The sequence below is a fragment of the Nanorana parkeri genome, unplaced genomic scaffold (assembly GCF_000935625.1).
Source record: "Nanorana parkeri isolate BGI_ZX_2015 unplaced genomic scaffold, ASM93562v1 scaffold369, whole genome shotgun sequence".
Classification (NCBI taxonomy): domain Eukaryota; kingdom Metazoa; phylum Chordata; class Amphibia; order Anura; family Dicroglossidae; genus Nanorana; species Nanorana parkeri.
This window is the reverse complement of record NW_017306637.1, coordinates 19,655-36,648: the sequence shown is the minus strand read 5'-3', so window position 1 is coordinate 36,648 and position 16,994 is coordinate 19,655. Positions and strand designations below refer to the sequence as shown.

The window sequence follows — 16,994 nt, the reverse complement described above, 5'->3', positions numbered from 1 at the left end:
AGTGGTGTCCCCCAAGGTTCATTGTTGGGCCCTTTACTGTTTAATCTATTAATAAATGGCACAGAATTGGGGATTAAAAGTACTATTTCTGTGTTTGCAGATGACACCAAGTTATGTAGTGGAATACAGTCCTTACAGGATGTCTCCAACTTACAAGCATATCTGAATGCACTGTGTGATTGGGCACCTATTTGGCAAATGAGGTTTAATGTTGATAAATGTAAAGTTCTGCACTTGGGGACTAAAACCACGCATGCATCATACACTCTAGGGGGAGTATATTTGGGGGAGTCAATGGTGGAGAAAGATCTGGGTGTTCTGGTAGACCAGAAACTCAATAATATCATGCAAGTACAGGCCGCAGTTTCTAAAGCAAGCAAAATACTTTCTTGTATTAAAAGAGGTCTAGACTCCAGAGATAGAGACAGTGGCGGAACTACCACCGGTGCGGGCGGTGCCGCCGCACCGGGGCCTGAGCCTACAGGGGGCACAGTATCTATTCAAACACAGCCCTGGGACAGAGATGGGGGGGGGGCCTGTTGGTGTCCGGCCGCCGGTTGTCCGAGAATAAAAAAAAGCCTGCAGGCAGTGCAGGGGGCAGCCCTGGGCCTCGGTCGTGAGGACCCAGCAGACAGCCGTCTGAGTACATGGGCGGGCTGAGATGGACACACACACGGGTGGTTTTGTGCAGCCTCCCCCCCAGGAAACAGCCAGAGGAGGTGAAGGTAAGTTAATAAATAAAATCATTATTTTTTTTTTTTTAGCCCAATTGATGGCATTGTTGTATAAAGTACAGTTGGTATTTGTAGTTCTACATAACAGGTCCCATTCTGCAATGCAGAATGGCACCCTCTATAGAGGACTACAAATCTCAGCAGTTCTTTATACAGCAATGACATTTTTCCAACTTTTTTTTGCTAAAGGGGATATGGGTTAGGGGGGTTTGTGGTTTTGTTTTTTTTGGGGGAGGGGGTGCCCAAAAATAATCTTGCACCTGGGCCCTTTGTTCCCTAGGTCCACTACTGGATAAAGACATCATCCTGCCCCTGTACAAAGCATTAGTAAGACCTCATCTGGAATATGCAGTTCAGTCCAGTTCACAAAAAGGATGTTGTGGAACTGGAGAAAGTGCAGTGAAGGGCGACTACACTCATAAGAGGCATGGAGGAGCTCAGCTATGAGGAAAGATTAGCTGACCTGCATTTGTTCTCTCTGGAGAAGAGGCGATTAAGGGGGGACATGATCACCATGTATAAATACATAAATGGTCCATATAATGAGCTTGGTGCCAAATTATTCACGTTATGGTCACTGCAAAGGACAAAGGGGCACTCTTTGCATCTGGAGGAAAAGAGGTTTAACCTTTGCATACGGAAAGGATTCTTCACAGTTAGAGCTGTGAAAATGTGGAATTCCTAAATGCACAGAATATTACTGGATATTTCGTTTTTCTAGGTATATTAAGCATCAGAGATTGTTGATCCAGGGAATATCCGATTGCCTTATGGGATCAGAAAGGAATTTGTTTCCCCTGTTGGAGCAAATTGAACCATGCTTTATAGGGTTTTTTTGCCTTCCTCTGGATCTGGGGGTAGCTGTGGGCACAGCGTTCTCTTTAAGCTTTTCTTCTCTTTTTTTTTTTCTCTCTGTATCTCTATAGGTTGAACTCGATGGACTTGTGTCTTTTTTCAACCTGACTAACTATGTAACTATGTAAGTCACCAAACTTTTTCCATCAATAATAAACAATTATTTTTTTTCTCTTTTCTTTTGAAAAGAAAATCTATTTTGCTTGGATGGTTATATAAGTTACAAGGATTTTTAGACAAGTTTATTGCAGAATTATACTTTTTATACTTTTCACAGTTTCTATGGAACTGACACGTCTTTATTCACTCCCTGAGTGCTTTCGGGAGGGGTATGGAGTGATGTTTATACCATTTTATTTCGAAGATATTTCTGCACACAACCAATAAGCAAACCAACCCTGACCTTGTCAACAAAGATAGCTGTAGACTAAAATACAAAGGTCATTTTTAATATAATAAATCACAAAAGGGCTTGTGTAGAATGTTTTAGTGCAGTATTTAACTAGAGTTGATTATACATGTTAGATTAAATTGTTAGTGATATATTTAGCTATCATAATCCAACACAACTGGCCTTGCTGGTTGTTTTTCTCAGCACTCATCGAAAAAGCTTTTTCAGTGGCTATTGGCACCAGTTGCTTTTGGGGCTATGAAGGTACTCTGGAAACATATGCAGTTAAACAGAAAACACTTCTTGGAATGGTGAAACATTGCAAAAAAAAAACAGCAAGTCCAGTTGGGTTTGAGTTACAAGATATCTCCTGACCTGAGTGACTGAAAACCTTCATAGACACGATCATAGTATGGTTTTATAAATTGCTCAATATACTGCAAAAGGTACAGTGATGCTGTCTGGTTCATAAAACATTGCAGAAATGTTTGCTAATCACTGCATATTTTTCTAACCTGATACCAATGATCACATAGCACTATATTATAAAATGATATTTTTAGGTCTTTCAAAGGTGCAAGCTCATGCTGTGCTATTAAATATTAGAACAGGCAACGATTAATAAAAAAATAGGTTGGGATAGGGAGCTTTGTGCATAAAAGATAATAAATGCTACCAAAATGTTCTAGAGGGGCACAAAGTAGTCCCCTTGACAGCAGCTCTGGACACCTGAGGGCATTGTCAGTTCCAGTACATGTCTTCCTGATATAAGGTCAGTGGTGGGGAACATCATTCTGATAGGAAGGAACAGGCCTTGTGTCTTGGAGAATGGATATATGTTTCTTACAAAGCAAATGCCTTGAAGTTAGATAAAAAACCTGATAGTGTAATAATGCTGCTAATAATATGTGTAATGCCGTAATATGTATTTTATTTCCACTTTGTTAAGTGGATTTTAGCCTGCTAATCAGCAAAACCAGAAATGTGCCCAAATCTTCAGTGCATTGAAAACAATTAATTCACTTGATTGGATAGTGACTTCATATATCTCATGCTCAGCATGCATTCACAGGAAGGGAAGGGTTTACATTAACCTGGTACATGATTGCTAAGATGAACAGAACAGGCAAATCTCTTGTGATTTATTTTATAGCTTCAGTACATCGAATTAGAATACAGGCGATATTAATTTGTATTTCTAACACTGCTCCTAGTACACAATAATCTGAATTCTAAGATGTTATCTTGTGTGCAACTTAAAACCTGTTTTCTCTGTGCCTGGGGCTTCTACTTTTAATGCTCATATCCTATAACATCTTGGGTAATGATATTTTCATGACTGATATGTGTCTTGTAAATTAGTTACGTACAGTATCTTGGTTGCACCCACTGCTATTTCATACTGCATGATTGCTCTGTGGTCCAGGGCAGTTTGGCACCATTATCCTCACAGAACAATATGATAACTGGAAGGTATATATAGTTCAGGCTATATACACACTGGAGCGTCTGTATCTGTGGTAGCATTTCACATTTTTGAAGCATGTTTGTACATTTTTTTTTGCCAATGGAAAGCTAGTTACCAGAAGTAGGGGCGGATGTAAGGCCCAAAATCTCATGAAACAAAAACACGTTATGTACCTTTTTTCGGGTCCTTCTAGTGATCTCTATTGTGGCCAAAAACGTGTAATCATGACTCAATCATGAGCAACAGCACATCACTCAGACGTGAATGGGGACAATATAATAACATGGAAATCTGAGTATTGAGCGTTGAAGAGGTGCTAAACGTGCCTTGAATCACTCAGGTGTGAATGGCGGCTAAGTGATAAACTGCAGTGCTAGTGTTGTAGAGTGGTACTTGGCCCAGTAGTTACAATGTCTTTCACTATGGAGGCTGGATTGCCAAAAAAACTTTCTTATATCACGCCCTATTCCAGCCAAATTGGGGACAGGGCCAGCAACAAATTATTTTATTAGTACAGTGGAGAATTATTGGAACCTCTGTGGGAGGGAGGTTATTGATGACTGTGTCAAGTTTCCCCAGTGTATACAAGACAGCAATAAAAACAGACAGGTTCTTACTCTTATGTTTTCACACTATTCAAAGCTAAGCAAAATGTGGCTGGAGTTGAACTTCAAAGATGAACCTTAGTGAACCATATCCTTATTGCTTTCTGCTTGTGTTCTAATTTGAAGACTACCTTTGCTTCTACACTGTGGTATTCCTGAAACTCTGAACATGCTGCCAAGGTATCAAGCAATAGCAACAGCTACACTCATAGGGTGTCCTAATGTATTACATGGAATCTCTTTGTACATACTTGAAGATTAGAAATAGAAAATGATGACAGTATTTTATTTAATCAAACTTCTTTATGAACTACTGTGTATGCACTGATTGTGTTTTATATAACCAACACCTATATATATTCCCTGAAGTGAACAATATTTTTGTCTCTCTAGTAATGCACAGAAATCGCTTCGGAATGGAAATTTGCTGCCGGAAGGGGTCACGTAGTCCACTCCAGGAACTCTACAATCCAACACAGGTAGGTAACAGAATGTGCATTCTCTTATGTATGCCATCCCTTTTCTCACCACCACCATCAGATAGTCATTTTTTTGATTGCTTTTCAAATCATTTATCACATGGTTATTAAAGACAGGCTATTTTACCATAGTACTAATGATATGCTGCCTCAGAACTTGGAGTTTTACATTCAGAACAGGAAATGTGGGCTATTTCTGAGCCACTTCTTTCTCTTCTACTCAAAATAATCTGATTTTACATGTTCATTCAAGTAGCTGCTTTGAAGTATAAAATAAAGGAATTAATGTGGAATATGATTTTCTTTGACTACATTTTTAGATAACAGTGTTATATTTAATGTAACCCAGTGCTAAAAAAGGTGGCGTGGTTGCCTATATCAGATTCCTTCTTTTCTGGGATGTGGTTGTACATGCATGTAGTAGCCTATTTATTTTTCTTTTGTTCTACCATGTTCTACAAGCATGATATGAGATACCTCTGCTAATGACTTTCTCAATATATCATAGAAAGCGAATACTATTAAAATAATATATTTAGTTAATCTTCAGTTGGTTAACACCTTCATTGTGGCTGCATATCATATCAGTGATAAATAATCTGGAAACAAAGCTAATGCAGAACTAATGCCCATAACAACTGAAGGAATGGCACATGGCCATTGCTGGATTCTATGCCAGTAATTATCAATCAACAGTGGATTCCAAGGAGATATACAAGACAGTAATACATGCAATTACATAGTCATTGAAAAAAGTATTCTTAAATGCATCCAGTATAAGTAGCTGTATAGGTAATATCCTGTGTAGCATCAATAAGAATGGGAGAGGGAGGGCAAGCACTGAGAGTCAATCAGGCTCTGCAGTATTCACATATACTGACAGGAGCAGATAACAGGGTGAGCAGAGGGTGACTCCATACGTATGTCTGCTGCTGCTGTTGTTTCATTGTCCATTCATCAAACTGGGATATGTCTATGCCCTGCTGTACTTCTGTAAATGTAGGGAAGAATCCCAGTCAGCATGCTGAGAGAGGGTAATGGCCAAGCTGTATTGTATAGCTGCAGTTGGATAAGCAAGGTCACAAAATTAAACTCTACTGTGGGGAAGAAGTTCCTAAATTGCAAGTCTGGCTATGCAGAATCACATATGCTTTGGCAGGTAAAACAGTACCCATACATGCATTAGGGGTCGACCGATTATCAGATCTACCCATAATCGGGGCCAATATTCCCAAATTTTGAAATTATCGGTTACATTTACTGATATTACCAATAATAAAAGTGGTCATACACTGTGCGAATACCGGCTGTTTCTTGAGGAACAGGACAAAATTCGGATAGTGGGTGCCGAATGAGCTGCTGGCTCTGTTCGAGTATTCAGCTGGCTCTGTTCGGTTATTCAGCCGCTGTTGGAGTACAAAAGAAATTGTGGGGTCAACCCCCACTAATGACAGTGAAGGGAAGCCTCGCCCAACCCCCACCCCTTCATATGCCGGCGGCTAGATTCCACAGCCGGCTGCTGAATGTAAACAGCAGGCATTTGGCGGGAGCAATAGGCAGCCTGCTATTGGCTATTTCAAATAGCAATAGCCAGTTTGAATAGGGGTTGACTGATATTAGGCCCAGTGCCTGCTGTTTACATTCAGCTGCCTGTGCAAGATTTTGCAACTAGAGGCAAACAGAATATCGGTACCTGATATCGGTTATTGGCCTGAAAGGTGGCCCATAATCGGTATCAGTATAGATTCTGAAAAAACCATATCGGTTGACCCCTAATATGGAGGTCAGTTGTGTGTTTGCCTGGCTTTTAGCTTTTATATGAAGGTCTACTGGATTTTTTGTCAGTAAACAAACATAGAAAACTGAACACTAAACTGGTCTGTAATTACTGTAAGGCACCATTGAGTACTGAAACACATAATACCTGTATGCCCTTTTCCATGTACAGACACCTCTGGTCTCCTGTAGCCATATCCAACAACTGATCTGAGCAATGGTGGTTGGAAAATCATATGTATGCTGTATTTCCATGTCTCCAGTAGCACATCCAGGTTCCATCTTGTGATAATTATGTTGACAGAATCATTGTAGCCTGTCGGGAGAGATGGAATCATTCACAGATGCTTACAGCAGCAATTTCTTGCTTTTTTAGACTGATAGGTTTACATATCGTTTTTCCTAGAAATGTAGAAGACACTGCCTCTATAAGATTAAAAAAATAATAATGATTTGTATTTTCTCCAAAACTATAGAGTTACTCTTTGAATATTTTGGGAAAAGCTTTTAATAGATTAAAATGGCATGTAGCAAAACATTGTGGCTAAATAGTTGGTATATAATATCATGATATCATGGAATGGTTCACAGTGTCTATAAGTGCCTATACTATAGGATGAAAGGGATGGGATGATTCATAGCAATGGCACTGTAGGGATACGTAACAGTCAGATGACTGTCATTGTCATCCTTTTGTCATTATAGTTTGACCATGCAGGATATTTAAAAGAGGAACCAGAACCACAGTGATTTCTTCATATAGCCTGCCCAGAAATTTCAAGGCAAAGGTTGTGGATTTGTAGCTGTATTTTTTTGTATGTGGTTAAAGAGGCATTAAAAAAACTGCTTTGTCATTTATTCTCACCATTAGCCCTTAATTGGCTCTCAGTTCATCAGATCTCTTCTGCCGTCTGTAAAGAGAGGCTGACACCACATACCAGATGAAACATTTATGGAGACCTTGACACATGCCTTTTATATATTCTCTGCAGAATCCCTTCACTCTGCAGCTGATGTAATTGTGTATTCTGCTGCTTTCTCCGATCCATCTCCAAGTGTCTTCTGTACTCTCACCTGAATGGATTTACAGCTTGGGACATATTGATTTAATGTATAGTGCTGCCTCATCATATTTCAGGCAGCACAAGGTTGCATTGTCTGTAACTACAAAATATCAGACTTACTGGAGCCCGTTTATAGTGTTTCCCATTTTTGTCCATGGCTTATATAGCCTTCAGTAAAGGCGTTTTCTTTAAACTGTCATATTCTACTGTCTATTCCTGTCCAGACTGACCAGAATCAACATACAAAAGACCAGAAAATGGTAGGTGCCATTCAGATTGGCCAGAAGATCATGAGACTATTGTTATGAGTTCTGGAGATATTTTAACACTACACCTCAAGCTAAGTGAGTCTGTGCTTTGGCAATGGAGAGAAAAGCAACAGTTTCACTTTATTCTCCAGCAGCACATACTTACCCCACCCCCTAAATTAAGCCAGAAACAGGAGAGACTGCCATGTGTAATCTCCAGGTCGCTTAAGCCATATCTTACACAGGTATATGGACTTTGTGGACACACAGTGCGGGTGATTTGTGGTAGGTCCAGTGCTACCACATGGAGTGAGTAACATGTTCCTACCCAGGGCCATCCCTATGGTAATCGCCATCTGATGACATGTAGGGCAGCAACGAATGCCAGGACGCGCTGTCAGCGGCTCTGTCTGGCGTCCTGCGCAGATCACTGATGTCATTAGTTTCTTAGTTTCCAGGAGCTCAGCTGGACCACTCAGGTCTGACAACCGGTGACCTCAGGTAGCTGAGGGGGATGCCAGACAGAGCATCACAGGTTGCTAAGAACATACCCAGATCAAATCCAAGAACTCAGTCTGATTTATCCTTCTTCGGTGCAAAATTGCTCAAATCTAAACCACTGTAACGTCCTTACAAACCACGAGTCGTCTGCGTTCCAGTGTGGAACGCATCGGCCGCGTCACGTTGGGCGCTTCCCTCCCTGAAGGGGAGGTCCCATGCGTTCCGGGGTGGAACGCGGAAGTGACAGCACGCTCCACGGCTCACTCATTCGCGGACTATATAAAGCTCACCTGAACGCTGTTAGAGCGTTCCACTATTGGGTTTAATGCCCCATCGATGCCAGGAGCCTCTAAACCCCCCTTACTCTCTACAACAGCCTCTGCACGCCAGGATTCCGGGTTACCTTGGTCCATCCAGCTACACTCCATCCTCTGGAGATCCAGGGACCCAGCTTCAAAGCGCAAGTCCTGCTAACTGTGGGGGAATGACACCTAGCCTGCTGGGTTGACTGAGTAGCATTCCACATGGAACTGTGATTTATCCTACTTTGCTGATACCTGGCTAAATACCTGAATCTATTTAAATCTAACACTGTGCATTGTGCCATAGCTCTGATTACTGCATTTGTCCAATGCTATTTCATTTGAAGCAAAGATTCCTAACTGGGTTATGAAGTGAATAACCAAGATTAGGTCTCTCCTTATAATTATGTTCTGTGGCATATGATGCATGAATCTCTCACTCTCCGTCAAGATTGAGAGAGACGCCTGGGATTCTAGCCTGATTGCCATACCCAGAAACTCTTTAGGACTTGGTCCGCAGCTGTGATCCACTCACTCCTCAGAAACCAAGGGAGCATTACAACCACATTCATTTGTAGCAATTTAGCAGTTGCTTATCTTTAAAAAAAGTGCCATGATTAAGACGATGTATCTCTTTCACTACAATTCACTAATTAGTTTAATAGCTAATGTGTATCCTTCACTCATTTTGCAGGTTTCCCAGATCTCATTAATCTGTAATTTACCACTGTGGTAACATTGTATTTTCATGATTTCAATCTTGTGCAGCCTATAAAAAAAAGTTCCTACCAAAAGTTTCTGGTGGAATTGGTAATTTTTTGAAACAATCATAGTTTATTTATCTTTTTATTTTACTCAGCTGCTGTAAAAACCCCTGATCTCTATGACACCACACAACAATTGGTGTTTCATACTGTAACATCGCTGAATAACAATCCACTGTGGAGTCTTAGAAATGATGAGGTTGGCGCATAAACATTTATTATTTTGGCAAAAGGAAAATGATTATTTGGATAGACATGATACCTTTATGAGATGTTTGTTGGTCTTATAGGTATGCATGTACTAAAATATATGTTTTAGTTATTTTCAAGTGCCAATTTTACTGTGGCCATTATTGTTTGCCACTTACAGCAAAAAAACAAACTAAATAAAAAAACGGGAGAAAGGCTAACATAAGCTAGAATACATACTTTACAGAATACTGCTATCTGTTATAAAGTAATACAATTCAAGAACAAAAATGTTAACCATAAAATACTTGAATTTGTGTCATTGTCATTCTCAATCTCTTATACTGTCACACAAAGACAGTAAAAGTATACAGTATAAATTAAGGATGCACCGATAGTGATACCGGTATCGATACCGATACTGGCCAGTTTCACGAGTACTCATACTTGTGAAAATGCCCCGATAAGTGCTGATTCTGGCAGCCTGAGGGGGACCTCGGCAGCCTGCTTACTGGGGACCTCGGCAGCCTTCCTGTGAACACAAATGCCTGTTTACAACGCTGGCCATACATCTCCCCCTTGCTGGGGAACCCAGCCGTTGAGACCCTGGAGACATCAGGCCGCCACCCCGGAGCAGCACAGAGTATGTAGATTCATATTATTCTGCATTGTTGTATAATATATTGCTAAGATTTGTAATCCTCTATAGCTGGTGGTATTATTCTGCATTGCTGTATAATATATTGCTAAGATTTGTAATCCTCTATAGCTGGTGGTATTCTGCATTGCTGTATATTGCATTGCTAGAATTTGTGGTCTTCTATAGCCAGTGCCATTCTGCATTGCTGTATAATGTATTGCTGGGATTTTTAGTCCTCTATAGCTGGAGGTATTCTGCATTGCTGTATAATGTATCGCTGGGATTTGTAGTCCCTCCACAGCTTGGAGTCAGTGGCAGAACTACCAGGGTCACAGTGGTCGAAGGTGGGACCGGGCCCTGGCACTCCAACACTGTCCTAAAATTATTAGTCTGTATTGTTTTAAAAAACATAAAAACATGACACTAAAAAAAGTATCGGTAATTGGCATTGGTAAGTACTTGAGGAAAAGTATCGGTACTCATACTTGGTCCGGAAAAAATGGTATCGTTACATCTCTAGTATAAAATATTTATGATCTACAAAGCCTTTCAAATGATTAACTCTGGTGGAGGTTTTCATGTTTTAGTGTCACAAGACTTTGAATCACAGTGGATTTATTTTTGTCTTTTTTTGATGATGATCAACAAAAGTAGACTATTTGATGTCATAGTGAACATAGACCTCTGTGTTCACCCCTATCAGTCATTATTTGTTGCACCCTTGACAGCAATTACTGCTGTCAGTCTGTGTGGATAGGTCTCTAAAAGCTTTGCACATCGCCATGAACAGACCATTGTAAAAGTCTGACTGTCTGAAGCTTAGAGTACAATGGACATTTACTAATAAAAAGTTGACCACAAGACTATTGGATGTCATGCCCAAATTTAAGAAAGTTTTGGAACCTTAGATATGGCACTTTCTACCACCGTCACCTTGTATATCTGTGATGCCCTTCTCTTAACAGGGCTGGAATGTCCATATGTGAAGGAACCCCAGTGATGCCCTTTTACCTAGACCCTCACCCACCCCTTCCCTTTACCCTCCTATTCCTAACGATTCTTTTTCCTGCTATTCTTACAAGTATCTGGAGTGGCCAATCCACCTCCAAACTTGGAAGCTATGAGACTTGATAGTGTTCATTGTGATTATATCTGTGAGTTGCCTCCGCTGTCATTGCTGTTGCTACATTTTTACTTCTTGTTTGCCATTGGATTGGTATTGTTTAAAGTATGTACTTGATCGTTTCTCTTGGTTTGTACAGTTATGTTACTAATACTTGGTAAACTAAATAAAAATCTATTAAACGAAAAGCTTTGTATATGTAGAAATTGCAATTTTACCTATTCATCGTGTTGAATGATAATTGTGATTGAACAGCTTTTTGAAGTCCAGCCACAAATTCTGTATTGAATTAAGATATAGACTCCCACTTGGCTATTCCAGAACATAACATAGTTGTTCCTAATTCATTCTTGGGTAGCATTGCATTTACACTTGGGGTGATTGCATTGTAGGGATGCACCGATACCGTTTTTTCTGTATCGAGTACAAGTGCTAATATTTTTTTTCGGTACTCGCCGATACCGAAACCGGTCCTGTGTGCCCTGATTATCACGTCACGTCACTTCCCGAAGCTGCCTGGCTTCCTGACCAATCAGGAAGCCAGGCAGCGGGTCGTGAGGTGCTGCCCGGCTTCCTGATTAGTCAAGAACCCAAGCTGTCTAGCAACAAGTCAATCCGGCTTCCTAGCCAATCAGGAAGCCGGGAGCTGGGTCATAACCCACCGCCCGGCTTCCTGATTGGAAAGGAAGCTGGCACCCAGCTCCCAAGTTCTGATATCGGAGCATTTGGGTGAGTACTCACCCAAATACTCAGTATCGGCATTGATGCTAGTATCCATATTGGTGCATCCCAATTGCATTGTCTTCCTAGGCTCAGGGTTTTTTCGCAGACTGCATCAGGTTACTACTCTGTATCATTTACTTGATGTTTGCAATTCTTGCAAAATTATTTTTTATTGCTGCCTGTGTCTTTCTATACCAGAGACAGCCTTTTCCCCTGTACTAGGTCTGGTGTCAAAGAGACAGATAGTGAGGGAAAATCTGTCCATTTGGGTTGCAGACAGACAGAAATATAAAGCGAAGTAATAAATAAAGGGAAGTTTTAGCTCCAAATCTAAAAAAAAAATAAATCACTGCAGCTAGGCTATTCTTTAAATTGAGCCCCCATTTCCAAACAGAAATAGAAGTATACTGTTCCACATTTAGCATTTGTATTGTATTTGTTAGCTCCATACAAAATAGTATTGGTTCCCAAGGCAGCAAGTTACACCATGACATACATTATCTCGTCATTAACAGTCTAGGGTTTATTTTAGTGTGCCTGGGGGGATTTATCAAAACTGGGGCAGAAAGAACCTGGAGCAGTTGCCCATGACAACCAATCAGCTTCTATCTTTCATTTTCAAAGCTTAACTGAACAATCTGAAGGGAAATCTGATTGGTTCCCATGGGCAACTGTTCCAAATTCTTTCTGCTCCAGTTTTGATAAATTCACCCCATTATGTTTTTATTATATTTACATTTGCGTTCATACATTTGCTATTTTCACCAGGTATGTACAGCAATACCCTACAATATCTCCATTATTTTGTGTGACCTTTAATTAGTTGTGTGCCTTTTGCAGTTTTGTTTTACACAGGGCAGATTTCTTCACCTCTGTCCACAGTGATAGTATCAGAATCCTCTCTGTGTGCAGAAATTAGAACAGCAAACCCCAAACTCACTACCACCACTGCTGTGGACTTTGTCTAAGATGCACTTTAGTTGCCTAGAAGCAGATGTGTCTAAAGTGGTTCCACCACAGCCACAAAGATAAAAATGTTGGATTGGTAAATAAAGTAGCAAAATGTTGTCTTTGACTATGAAATTGCACTTCAATTAATAGAATAGTCCCCACTACATTTGTGTGGGTTGTGCTTGGGAACAGGACCCCTACCTGATGAACATCTGCTACAAACTGTACAAATCAGTTTGAACTGCACATACTCTGGTGCTTATTATATTCACACATAACATATATAAATTTAGCCACACAGGCAGTACAGAATCAAGGTGCTTGCACCATTTTATCACTTTATATGAATATTTATGTAAATGTCTGTACATGCTCATGTGTAACCATGGCTTTGGAAATAGTATATATTTTATGCATTCACAAGAAATGAAATATATTGTTCTCTCTCTCTCTCTCTCTGATAAAAGTATACAATTTATGAAAAAATTAAAGCAGTAGCTATTATTGATCTCCTGCTGAAAATACTAGTTGCCTGACTGTTATACTGACCCTCTGGCTACAATAGATTGAATCTCTGACCTGGATCATGTATACTAATGAGGAATGCTGGGGAAAAAAAAAGCCAAAGACCATATCAGGATTCATGTTCAGGTCAGTGACTCAAAATTTTGAAGTAAGAGGGTCATCATTTTGAGAAGAGCATGACAGCCAGCATTGTTGTGTTATGACAGGAGTCCATTAAAGCTGAACTCGGGGCACAAAAACATTCATCCAAATCTATTCCTCTTTAGCCACAAAGGATGTAAATCCACTTTGTGTACACCAAATGCCTTTTACAAGCCCAGTTGTTACCTTTGTAAAAGTAGCAGTTATTACATCACAGTGCTGTACATAGCTTGTGCAGAGAGCAAAGCTGTGGGAGGGACCCAGAAGACCCCGTCCACTACAAGGCTGCCTGCAGAAAACTTGAGGAGTGGGCGGGTACAAGATCAGTCACCCTGCACTGGGAGAGAGCAGCATTAACTGGTCTTTGCAGGAAAATCCTGCAAAAGTGTTATATTTAATTACTGCAATGATCTGAAAGAATTAAACAAGGACAGCATGATTCAAGTAAGAATACACATGCCTCTTGTATTTAGACAATATATACTTATTCTGGGGTTGAGCTTTAAGCTATGCCAGAGGAAAATGCATCAGAGGGAGGAGTCTGGTGGAGCAGGGTAAAGTGACCATCATGAGTACACTTATCTGTCGGATTACACTTTAAGTGTGATAATATTTCTTGCAATTGTAATATTGAAGTGGTGCAGAACACAGTCAGGGTCACCAGCACTCTTAATAGCCATAGCGTGCTCAAAACAAGCAGTCATCTGGAATGGTGCACTATTTGATGGGCAATATGTTTTTAAAAAGTAGTGTTTCCACTGAAAAGCCAGATGATACCTTGTGGTGCCAAATTATGTTTTGACCATGGTCTCTGTGTTCATTGTAAAACAGTAAGCACTTTATACAAGATGGAAATCTTTATGAATGAGGAATTGATAACTAAATATCAGATAGACACACAGTGACAATTTACAATGACAAGGGCTGATGAACAGAATGTGTTGGTTATTTAAATACATGCTGATACAAATTATATTGATACATGCTGATACAAAGTGTACCAGACAGAACATTTTTATAACTCGCTAAACAAATTGGTTTATTTGAATGTCTCTCAATTTAGATCTTGGTTTATTTTTGTAAAATTACAGCTTATTAAGTGTTCTATTAAGCCATATGAATGGAAAACTGCAGCTGTTAGAGAAAAAGATGGATCAATTAAACACATCTTCATAGCTTTTCTGAAGGAGACACCAGTTACAGGAAAGGATTATACTACTGTTTTGTAGCTTGGGTTCTTCTTTTTTATAGAAAATAAATTACTATGCAAAAACAGAGATATGTGTTTCACTAATGTTCAGTTCATGGAGTCAAACAAAATGCAAAAAATGTATTTGTAATTCTGACCTAATATTTAAAGTAGCATTAAACTCTTGAACGTTTTTTTCAACAATAAATACTGATCAAATAAATATACATTACCCAACAAAGTATTTATTTCCATTTTTGCCCAAGCCCTCACAATCATCATGTTTCCGAACAGCTGGTTCCAGCTCGCTCAGATCTGCGTCCCTAAACTTCCTGTCCAGCACAAGATCATAGGGGACATAGCATTCTCCAACAGCCCATCTGCTAGCATGGAGAAGGGATGAAAGAGAAGTGGAGGAGTAGGGTGCAGGAGAATGACTTTACCTTGCGGTGGCTGTGTGTTTGTGGATACACACACAGCTTACTAACACACAGAAGCAATGTCACTTTTTGTTACAATCTTTCACTCAAATAGCAATGTCACTTTTTTTTTTTTTCAAATGATGGTTCAATTCAGTTCTTAACACATATTATGATGACAGTTGGGTTTGACTGAATTATATTGTAATGTTTGGCCTACATAAACAATCTCATGTTTTTATCAAGCTTTGTAAATTAGCTATTATTTTAATGGTGTAACTTTGATGTAAAAAACAATCCATGAGTCTTGCTGTACTACCTGCTTATCCATGAATATCTACTGGAGCAATTCCTAATTTTATTTTTTAATTAAAATACAAAAGCAAATCTTTTCTGCCACCCAAAATATACCAGTCTAATCTGGTGTATCATACCTACAGGATGGTATTTCCAGTGCAAGAGAATTGCAAACCTGTCAACCTGTTTTCCTCTTTGGTGACAATGTTGTCACCGGGACAGAAAATGAAGATAAAACTCCCCAGTGAGGCTTTAGACACAAGAAAAAAGTTTTGTCTGTAGTTACAGTTTTAAATACCATTCCAAGCTGAAGAGCGTCAGATATTATCACAGCTCTGATGCCCAGGAAAACAACTCTGGACAGGGATTTGTCTTGTGACATGAAAGGGGGGTTTCCATTCTCTGTGCCAGTTGACTGGTAAAGTTACCTTTGGATTAGAAGGGTCCATTCACACCACGTGCGTTGGGCTGCAGACCCAACTCTATGGCAACATGAATTCCATTGTTTCCAATAGGACTAGTTGACATCTATGCACTGCATTCGTATGCACTTGATGAAAATGGAACATGCAACACACACTAAATGCAACTCAAGTGATGTAAATCCAGCCTAATAGTAATAATATTGTAAGGTCCTTAACTGCCTCTTTCCATTACCAGCATTGCCCCAAGTGAACTGTGTGCCTGATACTCTTATACCCACTGAGGCTATGGCATTACCTGCTAAAGCGTATCTAAACAGAAAAAGAAAAAGGTAATATATTGCGGCTCACCAGTCATAGATTAGGGGGCTCCATTAGTTTTTCTTTGTCAGGCTTTGTTTCCTTTATTCCTACCTGGTACTCCTGCAGATACCACTCTCCTGTCCCTGGGTGGCTCTGCTCACTCCTTCACTGTATCTATTGAGGGAGCCATGGTTGCTACCCAGGCTGGACTTAAAACATGTCTGCCTATGTGAATCTCCTTTACATGGGGGATGGGTAAATTAGTATTTACAGAACGAAGATAAGAGTGTTTTATGCTTCCAGTTCAGCTCACAGGAAATGACAAGGAAGCTTTATTTCTGGATTCAGATCAGCAGATATTTTCTGTATTTGTTGAAAATTGAATTTTTGATTTTGGGTTTAGTTATACTTTAAGTGACCAGGGTGTGGGGGTTTTTTTGCCAGTATGGTGAGGTTTAATCTCTACATATAGAGCGAAATGGGGCTCCATAGAGATAGACTGGAGTTTTAATACTAGTACAATGTGCCTCTACTTCAGCACTATTGTTACCTAAATACTTTTTAGACCAGGTAAGATTACCTTTAATAGGAACTTTTAAATAGTAGTAGTTTTAGTAAGTAATGAAATGTTAAAATAAACATCAATAAGATAACTTTTATAAATCAATATGTAATAAAAGTGTCCTATAGTTAATGAAAAGGCATCATCATCAGGGTATAATAAAGCGCTAAAGGGGTAGGTTATCACAGAAAAGACAATATTTACTAAATATTTTATATATTTCTAATGATGGGCTGAATCTGCCTAGGTTTTAGTTGCCAAGGTTCATTCAATATTGTTTAAAATACAGCGCACTTGAACTTAGAGGCAAATCCTATTGAAGT

General features: G+C 39.6%; 1 long non-coding RNA gene across 1 annotated transcript in view; it reads left to right on the top strand.

The window, feature by feature from the left end:
* LOC108789020 overlaps positions 1-13,534 on the top strand; it is a 97,833-nt gene extending 84,299 nt beyond the window's left edge. Inside the window, exons 2-4 of the long non-coding RNA XR_001941372.1 lie at positions 4,447-4,536; positions 10,697-10,702; positions 13,522-13,534. This is a non-coding gene — a long non-coding RNA (uncharacterized LOC108789020). The remainder of the gene's footprint in view (positions 1-4,446; positions 4,537-10,696; positions 10,703-13,521) is intronic.
* Positions 13,535-16,994: the final 3,460 nt, after the last annotated feature.